The sequence below is a fragment of the Drosophila gunungcola genome, unplaced genomic scaffold (genome assembly GCF_025200985.1).
Source record: "Drosophila gunungcola strain Sukarami unplaced genomic scaffold, Dgunungcola_SK_2 000016F, whole genome shotgun sequence".
In the NCBI taxonomy this organism is placed as follows: domain Eukaryota; kingdom Metazoa; phylum Arthropoda; class Insecta; order Diptera; family Drosophilidae; genus Drosophila; species Drosophila gunungcola.
The window spans coordinates 1,074,129-1,081,217 of record NW_026453199.1 but is presented as its reverse complement, the minus strand read 5'-3'; the positions used below and the strand labels follow the sequence as shown (position 1 = coordinate 1,081,217).

Genomic DNA, 7,089 nt, shown 5'->3' with positions numbered 1-7,089 from the left:
CTTCTTGAGCTAATGCCAAGGCTGATGGTAAGTCTCTTGGTTGCGCCGGAAAAAAGGCTATTTTCAATAACTTTTTTAAGCCAGATATGAACGCATGTAAAGCGTCATCTCTGTGCTGTTCATTTAGGACTGCCGCCGCGGTTGCGTCGTGAGTCATGATTGTTTTGTTGGTAAGAAGCGTTAGCTTCCGTTCGTTCTCGTCATATAATTTAAGAAGGGGCTGTTCTCCCTGTCTTGATAGACTTAATTCTTGTTTAATTACGTGTGCTGGAGTTTTGTCCGCGTACGTAAAATCCAACCTTGCCAGTATGGCATGAAAGTTAAACACTGTGTTAAATGAGGCTAATACAGCCGCTGCCGCGCCTCGTACCTTATTTTTAAATATTCCTACAGCCTGGTAATGTCGGCTGCTGCCTTTGTATGGCTCAAATACCCTATATGCTGCAGTAGCAACCTGCCTCCAGGAAACATAGTTTTCCTGCTTCCCGTCGAATTCCGGGACAGATTTTACCATGTCCAGGGGTTCGTTACATTCTTTTCCCGGTTCTATTTCTATTTCCAGGAAAGTCTGAATTTTCGGAGTTTTATCCTTTAATGAGCATAACTCCCCCATAATTTTAGCTAATTTTTCATCGAATAACTCCTGTTGCCTTTGGAGCGCGCAGGCTATGGCAGCTTCCATGCTCGCAATTTGTTCAGCCTGCATTTCTTCTGTGTTCTGGGTTCGTGCGTTTTTAAAGTCAAGATTTCTGCTTTTCTACTCTTGTCTTCAAAAGTTTTTTGTATTTTTCTAGAACTTCTTCGTCTGATGAGACGTTGTTGCTATTTCTATACATGAGTCAGAATAAAAAAAATATCGTGGGTGCCACAAAATTCAATCAAGGGTTTGTTAAAAAAATATTTTTGCACCTATTATTTTATGCAACAAAATTTAAATATCAAAAAGAACGTTTTATTAAAAAAATGTTTTGTATTTTTTGTGACGGATATTAGGCATCAAAAATAAAAATTTGTATTACTAAAAATTCTCCAAAAACTATATTAGGTTTATTTTATTATAGGAAAAATTCAAATTTATTCGTTTTTAAGTGTCAATGAAATTTATATTTGAAATATTTGCATTAGCGAACACTTAGGACAAAAAGCCTACTCACATGTTCTTATATTTATTTCGTCTTCGAGTTCTATGTTTTGCCGACGGCTTTTGCCGCCACTGGTACTGCCGCAGCCGTTGTCGCTGCCGCTGCTGTTGTCGCTGCCGCCGCTGTCGCTGCTGTTGTCGCTGCTGCTACCGTTAGCTGCTGTTGTCTTCTTAGGGAGTAATTTTTTGCAATTCGCGTTGCAGAATTCGGGTTTTTTCTACTTGTTAAGAGTTTTAGATTTTTTTAGATTTTGGATTGCAGATTTTGGGTTTCTTTCACTTAGACTTTGGGTTGCAGATTTTAGATTTCTTCCACTTGTTTAGATTTTGGGTTGCAGACTTTGGGTTTCTTCCACTTGTTAAGAGGAATTTTTTTTCAGTTTTCCTTCACTTTGTTAAAAGTTTTGGGAAATATTATGGTTTGGTTTTCGTATTTTTCTAGTGCCAGTTCTTGACCGCACTTTTAATTGTATTTTCACTTGCACTTATTGCACTGGATCGCATGAGTCGTTGATTTTAATTTTACTTTTTACTTTCACTTGCAATTTCGTGCACTTGGATCGCGTGAGTGTCGTTGAGTTGGGCGACAATTATAAAACCGTTAGGTATTTATTTTTTATTTTTATATATTTCTATACGCCCGTAAGGGCATAGGTATTTTATACAGAGTTAATTCTCTGGAGTACAATTTTTGACTAAACTAAAGAACCTATCCAACTGCAGCTTGAGGCCTTTGCCTGGCTGCAGCGCTGTCGCCAAGGTGCCGGGTCAGCGATTTGTCTCTGCCCGTGGCGATCACTCGCTCCGCGAGTGCTCTGAACTGACTCCGGGCACTTGCACCCGGAACGCGCGGTCAGCAGTTTCTTCGCTGCGCGTGCAGGCCACCGGATATGGTCTGCAACTTGGCAGTTTCTTCTCTTGGGAACTGCCTGTGTTAACTTACATATGTACCTGAGATCAGTGCCTGAGAATTTCTGTGATAATAGGTTTACATTTCTGTGTGTCAGTCTGTGAGAAGTGCTTAATAATATTGACATTATTAAAATCAAATCAGCAGTCGGACTTGACGATATTACAGATGTGTATGTGAGTCGTCCCCTAAATAGACTAAATGATTGTGTAAATATATGTAATAATCAACTTGTCCAAATGAGTAACTGGGCCAAAGATAAAAGCCTTGGTCTCAAAAATTAACACTGATTTCATACAACCTCTAGTTCTGAAAAACATGCCTATTGAATACATTGAAAGAGAGAGAGAGTACAAAATATTTGAACTCCATTTGGCAGACTGGATGAAAATGAGAATGTAATATCCTAGTTATTCTCACGCACTTCTTCTATCGATATCGGAATGGACGCAATGAAGCAGAATAGGTTGTTACACTTGACAGACGTGCTTCATAACGTTTGAACAGCTTATCTTTGATTTGATTTGTCAATAAAAATCTTCCAGCCTTTTTTACCGGTTTTTTTTTTCAGTTGTTTTCGGTCGTTAGTGGTGATAGTTCCCCACGATAGTATGTTAATATGCCAAATATCGAGTAAATATCTAGTAAAAATTAAAATTTTGCATATAAAAAACCTATATAAAAAACTGCGTCTAGCCACAGACGCAATGAAGCAACCCAAGTGTAACTAAGCCCTTATAGCCCAGTCCCACAGAGCTGGTGGACTGGTGTTCCAGCCACCATCCATTTTCCACCATCCATCAAAAGTCACAGTGGCGTATGCAGAAGTTTTCAACTACTTTATGAGTTCTTGTTCCTGTTTATATACTTTTTTCAATGCTTTGGATTAGTGGTTATATAGTTATTTGAACTTTTAAATGACGGCTTATATATACTCTGCATTCAAGGCCCAATACCCAAGCCCCCTTCTACTTCGACTACGTCTCTGGTTCACGGAGTCAAAGATGGCCGCCATAACAGTTTAAAATCTTACGTGCCAGGACATAAGAGTTGCACTGAAAAAACATCTGCTTAATATCGGCTAGAAACGGGTGGCTAGGAACGTAATTTCCGCCGTCAAGGAATCCGTGGTGACACTTACTGTTGATATTTAGAGAGGATCTAGCTATTTAAATTTAGCCCGGTTCGCTCGGTAACTGGGTTAAATGGCCTTAAATGCGTTTACTGACCCATTTTGGGAGAGCGGGAGTGAAAATAGGGAACGACATTGGTGTAGGTCAGGGTTTTACTTCAGTAGCTGCAAAAAGTGGTAAGCGAACGGTCGGAGATAAAAGGAGTTATTTAATTCGTTATTTGTGCTTAGATAAGTTCAAGCAACTCAAGAGACTCGTGAACAGAAGACACTTAACTGGCAGACCTAACCTGGTCGTGAAGACCACGTTGTCCGTAGACGATAAGTAGCCTGCACCTGACCGTCATAACGAACCGCAGCAGTATCAGAAGCGATCCGCAGCAGCATCAGCAGCGACCCGGAACAGCATTCAGCAGCGATCCGCAGCAACATAAGCAGCAGCAGCTGCAGACATCAACAGCGGCATCAACGCCTCCAGCAGTTGTTTCCGTGACGGCCACATACGGTGATTCCCTCGGTGAGTCCGTACCGGGAACGAATACCCGCGCTGACTACGTAGTCATCCCTGGGACCACCGACGCACTGCATCCGGCCCCTTCTGGCCAAAGGCTGAGCTTCCTCCGAACTATTTGATACCGTGCGGACTCGTGCTGGTAATCGCCGCAAGCAGTCGACTATGACCAAACGTTTAGTTTATGAAAATCATCCTTTCAACATTGTGCTAAATACTCACTGTAAATTCTAATCTAGAATTAGAAGCTTAATTCCGCACCCTAGCCGCGTGTCTAACTATATCTGTGTTGGGCGGGGAGATGAGCCGAACATAATCCACAAGGAACAGACTTCGGTCTGCCGGATGTGTGGTGTGCCTCCACACATCCGCCCGTGGGGCACCCAATGAAGGTTGGGTGCGTTGTGGCAATGAAGCCAAAGCCTCCAATTTCGTCCAAATAGAATTTTTTTTTTTGGTTTAAGTTTCCGCAAAACCCGTAAGTGCCGAGTAGTTATTTGGCCGCCCTCGCGTACTTGGAAATCGCCAATCTATTGGTTTGGTTACTGGTTGGTTATTCAAATGCTTATCTTCATTTTTTCGAGATATTCAGTTATATTTTGGTATATGTCGTGGTATTTTTAAGTGTTGTCTTGCAGAGTTGTATTTGGAACAGCTTAATATGATGTGCGATGAGTTATCGAAATCGTTGCAACTGTCACATCTGTTATTGTTTACTAAGGGCATTTTTTTTTAGTTGTCAAAAGCGTTACCGCTCATTAATCTATTTATGTTTTTTATAGCCCAAGGCCTGAGTTCAAGTTGTTTAACAAAGGTTTGTTTAGCGTTCTTGGGAAGAGTTCGCAGTAACACTGCTTTTTGCCACTAGCGTCCCAGTCCTCCTGTATTAATCTGTGTATTTCAGCTGTGGCATCTTTTATACACCATCCCACTACAGTGAAGGTACCGTGTGAGGGAGCTATTTTGGCAGCCAAGTCCATGAATTCGTTTTGGAGTATGCCAGTGTGGCTTGGTATGTAATGAATTTCAAAAGCCACCAATTGAGGATGATTGGCAATTTTCTTTCTTATGTTGCAGGTTATGTAGTTGCCGTGACTGGACTTAAGAATTGCAATTGCGCTGTTTCTGCATTTGTAAAATACTAGCTGTATTCATATCATATTTGTTTTTGGCTGTTCCCTTAAATAAATCTAGGTCTACCCTTATTTTACTATTATGTACAGGTAATGGATCTCAGATTTTAACTTGATCTAGGATATGTTTAAAGTCTTTTTATAATTTGGCATAACTAGTATTAGTGTATTAGTGTTTCTTTATCTGGCAACTCATGGGCAAAAACTTTTATCAATTCTTTTGCCGTTTGAAAACAAATTGTGTACTCGGGCGGAAGCTCCGCCGCCATGTGATATAAGATCGGTACCTGTGTACACTTTATTAAGCTGAGTACGCGTCTAATAGCCTGATTCCATTGCCGCATTAGTGGACTTTTTAAATGTGCCTGATTCCATTGGCGCATTAGCATTTAGCTAATGCTACTCCGACATGTGAGTGGCACGAGCAGCTGATCTGGGTTTGTTTACTTTTGCATTTTGGCAAATCCAAAAGAAATTAATTAAAATTAATGAACATGAGTGAGTTTACTAAACTCTGTAATGCTCAGCAGGACATCCCTAATGCGACCGAGGCATTTGCCAACGTGGACGACAAGGAAGAGAAGCTGATTGCGTTGTTATGACGGGTTTGCAATGGAGACCACCACAGTTTCCAAAAAGGGCTAGGATCCCCGTATATGTGGGAGTTATTTTATGCCAGAGATCCAGCAGTAATGCATTGTGGTACTGCGAGCAGAATTTGCAGCGTGCGCTTTAGTTTTCTGTCATTTTTATACAAAATAGATTTTATATTCAAAAGACATCAAAAATTGCGCCAACCTTGCATATAGAAAACAGCTGTTGTAGTGGTGGCACGAACAAAATATCGTTCAACATCGGTATTTTCCGGTATTTTTTTTATAAATGTTCGGGGCGAATGGTTTTTAATCGCATTTAAAAATCGCATTTATTTTAAATGCGGCATTTAGCCTTATGGGATTCCCTGTGTAAATAAATGCGCATTAGGCTAAATGCGTTTTAATGCGCCAATGGAATCAGGCTATAAGACTGAAATTCGTTTTTACTTTTATTTTATCCATAGCTGTTTTTGACATTTTGCTAAATAAAGAACTTGCATATTCTAGCCTATTTCTCGCAAACGCTTTGTAAAGCAGAAGACCTTTCCTGGAATTTACCCCGAAAGTGCATCCACTAAGCAATTTTAAAAATGTTCAATGTGTGCGCATGGAGAATTATAAGCGGCTACTATTCGTCCTAGATATTTGACTTGCACTACATCTTTAATTGGAATTCCTTTATAAAAAACTTGAAGCGGCTGTTTGCGCAGATTAAAGTGACTAAAGGATAAATTTAGATTACTACACTCTATTTCTGCTATTTTTTCTAAAAGTATATCCCTTGCTCCTGAGAAGGTAGCATCAAAGCAAACCAGAAATAAGTCGTCTGCATATTGAAACATTTCGCAGTTTTCGTCATTCAAACTGTGAAGACTTGCAGTGTATAGATTAAACAAAGTGGGGCGACTTTTCCCCTTGACAAGAACATGTTTCATAAGGAAGTGAGTTAACCAGGCAACGTGGTGTTGATTCAAGTTGAGATTTTGGAGATTTTTCTCTAAGATTCCTATATCGACACTGTCAAAGGCTTTTTGCAGATCTAAACATGCTGCCACTACCTGAAGCCCTTCTGCTTTTAATGCTTGCACTTTGTTTATTAGATCATTTATGCACATAGATGTGGATCTGTGTTTCCTAAATGCATAAGATCTATTCGGAAGCAGCCTATTTTGTGAGATGTGGTGATCTAACTTGAGTTTAATAAGACCCTCTGTTATCTTAAAAAGTACGCTTAGCAAGCAAATTGGCCTATAGCTATCTATAATTGATGAGTCTGCATTTCTTTTTGGAATTGGTACCACGTTTATCTCCCTCCAGCTTTCTGGTATTTGGCCTGACAGCCATACATTTTTAATAAGATGAAATAATTCGGATTTCTTTGCAGGAGAGAGCATTTGTGTCATTTGATACGTTAACTTGTCTAGTCCTCTTGGTGAGTCAGGCTTTCTTGATGCTATAAACATTTTTGGACATAAAAAAGCTGATGTCTGTTTGGGTTGGGAGAACCTGCTATTGTATTGTAGATGGCGTATTTTTAATTACATGTAAAAACTGTTCGTCTTCTTCTTCAGACCAAGTGTTGCCAGTTCGTTTTATCTTTTAAGATTTTTAATACTATTCCAAATATTTGGGCTTTCTGAGATTTCCTTTTCAAAAGATTGGAAAT

At 39.8% G+C, this 7,089-nt stretch overlaps 1 long non-coding RNA gene across 1 annotated transcript; it reads left to right on the top strand.

Annotated features, from left to right (window-relative positions):
- Nucleotides 1–4,418: 4,418 nt before the first annotated feature.
- Nucleotides 4,419–5,121, top strand: LOC128263697 (uncharacterized). Its single transcript, XR_008268488.1, has 3 exons — nt 4,419–4,508; nt 4,599–4,706; nt 4,772–5,121. It is a non-coding gene; the product is annotated as an uncharacterized LOC128263697 (long non-coding RNA).
- Nucleotides 5,122–7,089: the final 1,968 nt, after the last annotated feature.